The sequence below is a fragment of the Conger conger genome, chromosome 8, assembly GCF_963514075.1.
Source record: "Conger conger chromosome 8, fConCon1.1, whole genome shotgun sequence".
NCBI classification, from domain to species: domain Eukaryota; kingdom Metazoa; phylum Chordata; class Actinopteri; order Anguilliformes; family Congridae; genus Conger; species Conger conger.
Genome location: NC_083767.1, coordinates 49330644 through 49343015, shown reverse-complemented (window position 1 = coordinate 49343015; position 12372 = coordinate 49330644). Strand labels below are relative to the sequence as shown.

The 12372-nt window shown below is 44.2% G+C and overlaps 1 protein-coding gene across 3 annotated transcripts in view; it reads left to right on the top strand.

Annotated features, from left to right (window-relative positions):
• The first annotated feature begins 2694 nt into the window (after positions 1-2694).
• The window catches only part of LOC133135821 (solute carrier family 45 member 3), a 31396-nt gene continuing 21718 nt past the window's right edge, over positions 2695-12372 (top strand). The window contains exons 1-2 of one of the 3 annotated variants that reach the window (XM_061253107.1): positions 3014-3023; positions 3356-3411. The gene's annotated coding sequence lies outside the window, so the exon portion shown is untranslated. Of the gene's footprint in view, positions 2827-3013; positions 3024-3312; positions 3412-12372 lie in introns of those variants that run through there. The other 2 variants (XM_061253108.1, XM_061253109.1) reach the window with 2 other exon arrangements.

The following is a 12372-nucleotide window of genomic DNA, read 5'->3' as shown; positions in this document are numbered from 1 at the left end:
ACTCTGCTGAGTTAAATGGAGCGTGTCAGTGGACAGAAATTTCTGGTCATACCACAGATTTTCACTGGGTGTATTTTCTTAGACTGGGTCATTACACAATACTGACTCTTGTTTTTAAGCTATTCCTTTGTACTTTTCCCCATGTGCTTTGGGCCATTGTCCTGTTGAAACCTGAATCTTTTCCCTCAACACAGACTGGAACCGGTTCTCGTCAAAAACTCGCCTGTTTGGCTCCATTCATATTGTTGTCCTTGAATAAGACAAGCTTCCAAGTGCCTTCTGTGAGAATCAACCCCACAGAATCATGCTGCCACCACCACACTTGACACCATGCTGAGTTTGGTTTGCATCAAATGTAGTGCCTTGCTTTCAAGCCAAAGAGCTAAGAGCAAACTTTAGTCTCCTCAGACCACAAAATCTTCCAGAAGGTATCTGGGTTGGTCAGATGTGACTTCATCTTGAACTTTCTCAGAAGCGGCGTCCGTGTAGCCACTCTTGCAAAGAGGCCAAATCTGTGAAGTGCTGGACAGATTGTTCTCTGGATAGTTTCTCCCATTTCAACCAATGAGACCCCCTGTAGTCTGATTCATCACTGTTGAGAATAGCCTGCAATTGCAACTGCGTGCGTGCGTGCGTGCGTGCGTGCGTGCGTGCGTGCGTGCGTGTGTGTGTGTGTTATGAGCTCACAAACAAGCTGGAGCCATCATGTTTAGGAGAACTCATGGCCAATTCAGATGTGAGAGAGATTATGGTAATTAATATGAACCCCATAAGCAGACTCCCAAAACAGTTTGAATTGTCATCATTACAATTACCTTTGCTGCACATATTGTAGAGCCACCCCTCCTAAAATCTTTATGATGGACTGAGCTGCTTATGGTAAGCATAACTTAATGGTCAGCTCATCCTTTTTCACTCTCAACATGACTTATTGAGGGAGAATGAGTTCCTGCCCATTGCCTTTTCTTACACACCTCCAACCACAACCACTACCATCATCAGGACCTGTCTGTAGCTGTACGGTAGAGAGGGTGAATAGATGTTCATTAATTATGTATGGAGGAGAGAGTTAAGGAGCTGAATGGAAATACTGGCTCTGCCAGCTGCGGAGATTTCCCCTGGTCTTCCACAGTGCAGCTGGTTATGGACTCGTGGGACTGAGTCAACTAACAACAGTCTTTTTAGTTGTTGTTGAACAGACGTTCACTGGTCTAATTAACCACTGATTTGATGAGTGCTATGATTTTTAATTAGTTCAGTCTGAAAAATCTATTTATTCAGGGATAAATAAATCAGCTGAAGAAAAGGACGACTGCGATACATTTGATTAAACTGACACCCTTGGTTGTCCTCATGCTTGAAATCTGAAACCGGAGTAGCCATGCGTTATGTTCCGAGTTACCTTCAGGGGATGCAGGCCTACGACAATGGTTACTTTGTGTCCAAACCACAAACAGCGAGGATGAGGGAAAACATGGAAGTCGATATATTATCTGCCCAGTCAACATTTCCCACATCATTCATCACCGCGTGCAAGAGAATGAGAGATGGCGAAATCACATCCTGCTAGATGCAGAGTATGGCTCTCGATAAAGCTCAATTACTATTTTTCAGCTTGTGGTTTAACGATGTTCTGCTTCTGCTACAACATTATGTGGCGTCATATGTGTTCAAGGTTACATGTGACGTATTTCCTATTCGTCAATAAACAGCCTGTAGCAGATTTCCAACTCCTGCTTGTTATAGACAATAAATTTTTTGCTATTAGTGCTTCACCGCGTAGGCTATTCACGGCATCCGATTCAGGACTAGGCTATGTTATTAATAGCTGTGTATAGGTGAATTGTTTATTAATTTATAACTGGTTATTGCATTTATGTCCCTTGAATGAGTTACTTCCCCCTGATGCGAATTCAAGCCAGTGCAATTTTCTGTGAGGGAGGACTATCGTCTTTCAGTTAGAGTAGGACAACATAACACAGCACCCCATAGTGCAAAATGTATGTAACCGAGGTTTTTCGTTTCTGCCACATAGGCTACGCTACCTCAGCGGCTGAATTAGCCTATACCTACATCACTAGGCTATAGATTCGTATGACATAATATGGACGGATCTAGGCGCATGTTCGGCAATCCTCTAAAAACATGCCAACAATGCGCTCTTCAGTCGTCGTATGGCCTATTTTTATCCCCAAATAAAGTCAGCGCAAGCTATTATAGTTTAGGCTACTTATAAAGTAAACGCCCTTGTCCAGTGGGCCGACACAGGCTAGTTTCACTTATTTACAGTCGCATATATATTTTAAATAAATCAATGTTGGTTTATTAGCCTACTGTTTTAAGGTACAACATCAGTGCCCCCTCCAACTAATAGTCCCGTAGCTGGGAGAATGTTAGTTCTGGTAGCCGTTTATATTATTGCAAATCCGGGGGAAAACAATTACAGACTTCATTCAATTCTCGTTTAATAAGCGAAGAACGTTAACGAAATGTGTGTATCATTGCAATGAGGGACAAAAATACACAGGGGAGGGGAAAGCCGATTCGTATGGGAAATGATGATTATAACATTTTTGTTTTGGTGGAAGTAGTCTACTTGGCACGAGACCCATCAATTCGAACGAAACAGGGGGGAAAAATTCATAGGAACACAACTCGTCATTGTCGCGCAAGGTTTTACTTCATCCACCCTGAGGCAGAGGGTTTTTCACCATTCCCGTGAATCGTTTCACGTCACTGCTAGTCCTTCCCAGAAGTTAGGCAAAGACGGGGCGCAGGAAAAGTGAACAAGTTGCTGTGTGGACCAACGAGAGCCTCGTTTATAAGGTAAATGGCCACGACTCGTTATTTTTCTTCTTTTTAAAAATGATTATGTACATTCCGATATATCCGTGATAACACACAGTTACGTAATAAAAGAGGGACATTTTTTTAACCGATCAACAGATCTGGGAAAACAACTCGGCTAATGAAACTTGTTCATTGTATCTAATAACTTCCGCTTCCTGCAACATGCGCCTGCTGTATGTGTTGGGTTTTAAAAGTATACCGATATTTTCTTTCTTTGCTGGAGTGGGCAAAACAAAGGCAGTTTATGGTGATTCCATGATTCATGTAGCTATGAGGCTTGTGTCGGATTTGAAGTCCTGTCTGCGCGCTTGCTCGCTGCTTGTTAATTTACCTGGGGTAGCCTACGTTATTTATCTGAAGTTAAAACTTTTTATCTGTGGTCATTTTGGTTTCTTTAAATGGAAGCGGTTTCGTGTGCCACTCTGGGAGTGTAGTATGCCTTCTGTTTAGCGTGGCCATCAATTATTTTTCTACGCAAGTGTTTAATATTTTTTTTCTGAAAAAGCTTGGCGGTGTTGGCAAGACCCCTGCTGTTTTGACACAACGCGTGTGGGGGAGGAGGTGAGCGAAGTATTTTGAGTGTTGTGTGAGATTTAGTTTTTAACCTCGTACATTGGCACTGTGATGGATATAGCCAATAGGCCTTGCTCAAAGACCGCTTGCGATGTGATGGGGAATTGAGCGTAGACGTTTTATGAATCAGGTATTGGAAATCACAGAGCTCCTGCAGCTTTTTAACACGAAAAGCGCACTCGTGTGCAGCAGCCTAGTCATGGTAGCGATTCACCATGCAATACGCGTAACGTGGCTACAGTGAATTTGGATTACCTTATGCCTTAAGTGCTATTCGTTTTTAAGTGCCCACTTGTTGCAATTTTTACCTGATTGCAAATCACTTTTAAGGGAATAGAGGACAAGAGGCTGTTGCCCTGTTCTGGTGCCCTGCCAGTGTCACATATATTTAATCAGAGACCACGTAGATGGCCTATATCTTTAATGAAACATTTTTTTTTACCCAGGCAATGCTTATATATGATTCGTTCAGACGTTCCTCTCATTGTTTCCACAATTTCTGTGCACTCTGCTTGCAAATACTGTTTTTTTTAAAGGATTTTCTGGACTTGAGATCTCGTTAAGATGTTCTCACGGTAAGCTGCAGTTGGGTTTAAGGATGCTCCTGTTTAATATATTTTATTGGAGATTACATTTCAGCCCAACATCTCAGGAAATTTATAGACCATTTTATTTAATTGTGTTCCAGGTATTCGATAGGTCTAACAGAAGTACTGCACTGAACTGAGGGCAGAGTAAATGAAAATTCATCGAGGGCAGAATAAATGAAAATTCATCAACTCCTAGTAATAAAACCAAACTTGCTACAAGTGGGAGTAATTTGGAATAGAACTACTCTCCTTCAGACAACAGACTTGTGCTCATGCTGTCTCGTGAACATTTTCTGAGGAATAGTTTATATTTTGATTTATTTCCAAATTTAGTTTGAGTCACCCATTCTTACTGTCATATAATTACAAACTACCAATCATAATTGCATGTTAGATGACAAAAAAGAACACTAACTAATGCCAGATGTGTATGGGCTAGCTAGTGCACCGGTCAAGCTTCCTTTTTATAAAAAATTGCACTGCAGTGTTCTGCACTGAACTGAAAAAGAAAACGGTAGGCTGCTTCTCATAGATTAATTCTTTTTTTTCTTTTTTTCCTCATGGCACTCAAGTTTGTAAACCAAGGTTGCCAGAAAATGTAGCCTAAGAAGATGGTGTTTAAATGTTTTCCATGTTGGCATGTATGGGCCCTTTAATGTGGTCAAATCCTGTAAAGGTTCCACCGTGGTACTTGTGTAGAGGCTGAAAAGGTTAAACGGCTCTAGTTCGACACAGAGGGACTTTTATTGTCACCGTGGCAATGACTCTCACCACACAATGGGCTCATTCCTCTGTGAGAGCCATTCAGTGTGCTTTTTCAAACACAGAGTGGGGAAAACTGGAGGTATTGTGTCTGCGTGCAGGACACAAGGTGATCCGCACATTCTGATCATGTGCACCGATCCCCCCCCCCCCCCCTCTGTTGTCAGTTTTGTATGTACGCCAGCGCTTCAGTGGCTGGGATCAGACCTGGAGAAGTGATTGTTTACTGTGACTGAAATAGAAAGGCCTCACTGCTTCTTAGAATTGGAAAACATACGTGAAGTGCGACTGAATCAGTCAGGATTATAAACAAAAAAAGCCATTGGCATTAGAGAGAGCAGTGATGGTAAATGTTTGTCATACCCTAGATTTATTGGGTAAATTTAGCCTGTATATACCCACATTAACATCTAATGAATTGCAATTATCTGACAGGAATCGGCCATCGTTGTTTTCTGGGAGATGCCATTTTGCCATCAAGGCTCTCGTATTCGTACGATTTGAGGATCATGACGATGGGAGAAAGAGTGATTACTGAAGTAGACATGACATTGAAATGAGCCTCTTCTACCTCTGAATTCTGGCAGACCTTATAGTTATGCAGGAATTAAGCTGCTACAAGCAGAATGTATTAATAGCATGTATAATATCATTAATAGCACAGCTGAATGGCAGAAATGGATAAAATTCTAAAGTACAAAAAGTGATAAATTACACCCAGGATTTCTGTAATTAATACTGGCTTGGTAACAAAACATTAGACAATAGATAGATAATGTAGATGAATAGATGGATAGTTTTAGGGGAAAGCTGGTGTGTAGAAGACTCCAAATGTGTATCTGTGAAGCATGAACGTCCCTCCTCTCTGTTTTGGCATAGTTGGGTACCTGGGGCAGTAACCCTTCACTAGAGTCAGCAGATAGAGAGGCTCATTGGTTCTGATCTGTATCATGGGCACATCTGTTGTACCCTTTTGAGATGGTGCTGCCAGAGCAGCTGCAGTCTGCAGCAGTAATACTGCAGGAAGTGGGGTAAGGTCTTTCCAGCCAGCTGCTTAAGCCAGTCAGGGATAGAAAAAAAAGTAGGCCTATTTATTTTTTTAAACACGTTTTGTGCCCAACACAGGGGCTTAAAATATCTAAATTCCACCCTACTTCAGAATGACCAATCATCTGCAACCACCTTTGTGAACCCCGTTGCTGATTCAGGGTGTGGATATCTGCCGTTATCTGCCGAAGCGCATGGTGTTGCCCGCTACTTCTTTTCAAACTGGTGATTGCAGCTAAGCTAGCGTAGAGTGGAGTCAGAGGAAGACCTTTCATAATGCAGCTTTGACTGCAATCTACAGGTGCCCGATCAACCAGCAGGGGTCATTAGATAGCGATGCACGCAGAAGCATATCCGATTAAACCTATGCACTTGTAAATCACTTTGGATTAAAAGCGTCTGCCAAATGACTAAAATGTAAATGTAAAAAGCACTTCCTTACCCTCAGTAACACAATGGCTAATTACACGTCACCATATGGCGCTACCACTCTCTGGCACGGTCCAGATTTGGTCCAAGGCCATGAGGCTCACCCATGCCCCACAGTGTGGAGCTGTTCAGGAACCCATCAGATTAAAAATTAAATAATAATTTAATCCCCTGCTTTATTCCAGTGTTTTTCCACTGTGAAGCTCCCTTGTCCGCGAGGATTACGGTCGTTTGTGTGTGGCTGAGCACCTTGCTCTGCTGTCATAGGAATGACCCCTGACTCCCTTCCTGGTTAGCAAGAAGCTGGTGCCAAAATGACTGCCGTGGCCTTCAGTCTCAATTGTTATTTTTGGAGATCACCCAAGGCTTAATCACAGTGAAAATAATGAGATCATTTGTTAGGAGGGACTTGAATAAACTAAGCAGTAGTTGGATTTGAGGATTGGAAGAATACTTTACTGAACTCTGGATGGCTAACTAAAAATATCACAACACCTGTTAGAGAACTGAGGTAATCTGTATTTCGGTGTAATGCGTTTTGTGGTCTCTAACAGTACCATGGGGGCAGGATGGGAAAAAAAAAAAAGAAAAAGAAAAAGCCTTCCCATTATGGCTGAGAAACGTAAATTATCACAGGCCTTCAAAAACAAAGCCCTAACCATTAATCCCAGCATCCAGTTAGGCCGAGAAGAAAGAAGCTGGCCTTCATCACAGACCCGGTCAGTAATTAAGCTGGCAGCTTCTCCACTTTAAACGGCCACGCCTGTGTCCGAGTCTCAACATCCCTTTTGGATTTCTTCTTCATGCTTGTGAAGTAAGATGTGAAATGGCTGAGAGATAGGAATAAGTATATTTAACCACAACATCTCTCAATTAATTTATTGAACCAGTTTTCAGAAACATGTGTTACCTCAGATGGTTTTTATTCAAGATACACAAGCTGATAGCACCAGTATTAACCAACAGTCTTCTGTAAAATATATAAAGTGATTCAATGTTTTCTCTGCAATGTATGGGTGAATCTCCATTTGGTGAGTCATTATTTACCCTGAAGTTAAAACTGAAGTTTTGTAATAGCTTTGCGGAGGTGGGTATTAAAACAAATAGGCGGGGTTCGATTATTCACTGGGCTTGGAATTCACTTTGGACCGTCAAATTACTGGAAAGACCACACACTACTCTTTAATCCCGTTTCATCCAATCAACTCATTTTGCATTTCTACACTCAAACCTCCTCGTAGTGTCACCCCCGGGGGAGGAACAAGCAGCTCTGGGGTCCAGTGTCTTTACTGGAAAAAGTACCCCCCCCCCCCCCCCCCCCAGACAAAAACAATAGCCACAGGCTTGTTGGGCCGTTCACAGCAGAGAGAGCTGTGCTGCCTGGAAGCCGGGCGTGACTGCGGCCTTGGAACAGCGGATCCGGGATCCGGGTGTGGCGTCACTGCAGAGCGATTATGGCCTTCTGAAGTCTGGAGGCTACGCCAGCCTGTCTTTACGGGCCTGACCAGGGCTGCGGTGTGGCCTGATGGGGAAGAAAACGGACTCGGAGTGAAAGGAGCTGCTGTCGTTCTGTGTTAGGACGGTGCTTATTGTCGCTCGGGCTGCCACCCTAAACATCTAGTTGTGTGAACGCATTGGGTGAATGTCTGCAAGAATTTATGTGATTTGATGCGACATCCTACAACAAAGGAGACACAGAAAAACCAAACACGATGTCAGCATGAGGGTTGGGGTCGATTCCATTTAAGTTCAGTCAGATCAGGAAGCGGACTAAAATTCAATTTCAATGAATTAATTTAATTTATTTTAAAAATCCACATTGAACATGATTATTTTCATTTTGTGGATTGACTTTTGTTTACTTAACAGAACTGAAATGGAGTTTACTCTGACTCCTGTCAGTGCTGATGCCTCCCCTGTCCTGTTGGCTTAGCCTGCTGTTCTTCTGTGAGACGGGGGAAGATGGGTATTGAGCGTTTACAGCAGGAATGGGCGCGCTGTCAGAACGCTCAGCCCTGACCTAACTTCACCCGTACCGGCTGCAGAGAGTTGCGTTTGGCTGAGTCCCTGTACCTCACCTTAATGAGAGTCATAGACACCGCTGAACACATGTTTTGGGTTCAAATAAACCCACAGTTGACTCCCAGCACCCCCCTCTGCTTCAGCCGGAGGACCCCTCTGACTCACAGCAGATTTGAAGGCTTTGCTGAGCTGCTCACACCTGACAGGTACTTGTTGAAGGCGGTGAACAGCACTTGAGGTGGGCTCTGGCACCAGTTTTTTTCTTTTTTTTTCAGAACAGTTCAGTTCTGCTCCTGCTAATTTTCCATTTTCCTTTAACAAGCTATTGGCCACTTGCAGCTCACCGTTGTGCGGCTTCGCACCCACTGCCCTAGCGTTGCTCTAGGGAGCGCAGCTCTGGAGCTAGGATAACCGCAGACATTTTCCCAGGGAGATAAGGGCTGGACCAGATGTTTGTAATGCACTCAAGACCTGAACTTTGGTGGAGGGGGAAAAAAAAGCCTTAAAACTCAACAGAGAAGTCCGTAGCTAAATAAACACAGAGAGAGGGCACAGGAAGCACAAGACTAAAGTCTAAAGGAATAAATAGTTTATGCCGTTCGCTGTTTTATCAGGCTGTCCACGTCAGGGAAACAGTGGAAAATATGAGCGATGTGGAAGACTGAGGGTTCCTTCATGAAAGGGATGTGTTTGAGCGTCTGAGGGAACAGGCCCTTTGATATCTGAGATGCGTACGATGCCTGAAAGGATCACGTCTGTGATTTATGTCCACACACATATGACAGCTTTAATGCTGTTTGAGCTGGACTGTTGTTTCATACTGTATGCTTAACGTCAGGTTCATCCTTATTGCATTATTGCATTGCATACAGTGTCCACCTTACACAAACAGAAACACACACCTCAAAATATCCATGCAAATATGGAACAAATACTTGCAGAAACTGAAAATCATGCTCATATGTAAATATACTCTAGCACACAGTAAATACTGTTTGCGTCAAAGCGCAATTGCGCATCCCCAGCAAAGCATACACTGCTCACGCGCATACACACAACGGTACAGCATTTCCTGTTGGAGATAAAACGCTGTGTTTGCTTCTGCTTGGATTTGTGCAGTTCAGAGAGCCCTCCCTGCCTGTGCGTCCTGGGTCCTGAGTCACCCAGACAGTTGGAAAATGAAGGAGGGGTGAGGGAGCAGAAAGAGTGGGAGGCAGAGACAGATTTATTCTGGCCTCTCTGCCCAGTATGAGACGGGAGCCATGCCAAAATGGAAAAGGTGTGGCCCGTCCACACACGCTCGTGCCCGTGGCGTTTCTGCCTTGTGTTTCCGCACGTTCCTCCCGTGCCACAGAATTTTCCATTTGGTGGCTGGGGTACCGTTCTGCTGTTGTGGCACACTGCTTGTTTCCTGTGCCCCCACCCCCAACACACACACACACACACACACACACACAAACACATACATTCTCACACCCACTACCCCATTAAACACTGGTGGTTGAACAGGGGATTAATAAATGACTAGAGAGCTATTCCAGGTTCCTTAGGAAACCAAAAAATCAGGCAAATACAAAATCTTTTGTTTTGGCTGTAGTTTATGGGTCTGCTGCATTGGCAGGAAAATGTTGTGATAATTATCACGGTGCCTGCGGGTGGTGGAATGACCAGATTTGCCTGGCTTATCATCCTCAGAAGCACTTGGAGCTGCAGACATGGAAGGAGTGGCAGTATTATGGTGAAAGTTACAGGGAATAAGTTGCAGGGTTTTCTGTTTGCTTGGGTTTTGTCTCGACAGAAAGGCCTTCGTGGCATGCTTTGGGGCCAGCGCTGCCATGGGGAGCTGCGGTGATGGAATATTTTATTATGGCCTTGCGTTTCAGCAATGTTTCACAATCTCCCTGCCAACAGTTCGGATCATCGCAAGAATCCCACTTTCGACAGTCGGCCTTGTTCCCCCAGCTTGGATAAAGTAAACCGTAAGCATAAGTAAGAATTCCCAGTGGAGAAATGGGTGGCAGCCACGCAGTCTTTCTGTCGCCCTGTATTGACAGAAGTCGAGCTGCCTGCTGTTGGTCTGTGTGTGCGCGCCTGTTTGTGTGCGTTCTCGTATGTGTGTATATAGTCCTGAGGTGTGCACTCCTCCCTTTTGGCCATCTGGTTTGTGTAGCATTTGCGAGCGAGGTGTTAATCATCTGACCCCGGGGCTGCAGCCGGATTCCCGCTGCAGAGACGGAACCGTGGAGCTCTCCACTTGGCCGGGGGCTTCGCATGGGCTCCGGCCTCTCATTGGTCAGGACCCGGAGGCGCCTGGTCACAGCCCCCCATGTTAAAGCTGACCCACGAGAATCAGCAGTGTGTAATATCACCCCCCTCCAGAAGTCATAATGGAGGGCCCAGCAGCTCTCAGCTGGCCATTTTGGCGAAAGTGCGGATTCCTTTCCGCAGACTCGCTTTGGAATGAGTGGTCACCGTCAGATCTTCTGCGTGGGAGTCTCCGCGGTGCTGCCTTCTTATTGTCTGACTGAGCGTTGATCTCTGAAATACCTGATGTTTTCTTTCTTTCCGTTTCTTAACTTAACTGGTGCCTTCCTCTGAGTTTGTGTTCTGCCGTGAAAATTGCCCGAGGGGAAACTCTTCGTGTTGTCTCAGTGAGGCCTGCAGCCCTCTTTCATTTCATTTTCAGGCATTATAAATGCTTTTTAATGATAGTTTCTTTACTTCTGTTTCTCTCCAAGAAAGGCTGAAATCCATACAGGCTATTTCTTGCACAAATCCAGCCTGATTTTATTGCAGCTCAAAGAACCCTGCTTTTATTATTATTTTCTTTTATTTTTTTGGAATAAAGAACGATGATGTCATAGATGGGGTTGCAAAATGGTTAACCAATAGAGACATAGGTCTGTCTTAAACAGCCGGACCTTGTATTTGTTTAAAGGTTAATGTACTGTTGGGACTCCCAATGAGTGATTAATCCCCCCCCCCCTCCCCCAACTCATCCGTAACGCAGGCAACATTGAAAAAGTTTTACGAGGCCTTGCCTTGCCAGGCAGGGTACAGGTCGTTGGCCTGTTTTTTGTTGTGCTTGTTTGTGCCCTCATGGCTGTCCAAGCTCAGAGGATCTGTTACAGCCCGCTCCAGCCAGGGACTTGGCTTGGCGTACTGAAGTGTGAAACGCTCAAATCCTTGTACGAACAACAAACTTTCTGTAGCCAGGACGAAAACATTTAAGTGTTAAACAAGTGCAGTAAACATACACAACAAAAAACATACACAGCAATAACTTCACCAAGTCTTGATTGTTTCATTCTTTGGTGCTTGTTTTTTTTTTTTTTTTTTTAAAGCTAAATATAAAACTTTGCTTTTCATGCCGTCGTTGCAGGCCTTACTTTGTGGTAAGGAATATCCCGTATCGCTGTGCATACAGTCCTTGTTGGATGTGTCATAAATCTGGGCATGGCAGCTGTATTTTTTTCGAAAATAGAGAGGATACAGAAACTCTAAAAACGCCTAAACACCACTATAGTCTGTACTCTTGTTCTGAGATTTTGGGACATTTTGTGCTACTTGGATTTAAGTAATGACCTTCAGACGGCTTCTTACACCTTGTGCTTGACAGTACACTTGCTGATGCTTAGAGAGATTCAGGCAACCTCATTCCCCGAAGCTGAACTGTGCTCTATCTGTGTGTATTAATGTGCCCTTTCAGCTCTGAATACAGGGCTCTCTAAAAACGGAGACTATGTGTGTGCTGTCAGTGAGAGAGAGAGAGAGAGTTTTTCTGTGTGTCTGCTGTGGGTGTGAACAGGGCCATTGCTAGTGGGGTGAAAGGTGGTGACAGTTTTGGTGAGCCTACAGCTGGCCAGGGCCCACAAAAATTCCAGTAGGATGGGGGGTCCAGAGCCGTATTCTTTCAGGGGGCCCATAATTCCTATTTATGCCACGGAGTGTTTAGTGTGAGTGTTTAGTGTTCAGTGTTTAGTGTTAGTAGACTGTGTGCTGGAGGGGGACAGAAAGCATTACTCCTATTAGGTAGTTAAATGTGATACTGAATCTGGGGTCAGTATATGCAGTTTGTGGTGGGATATTAGATTTGGGG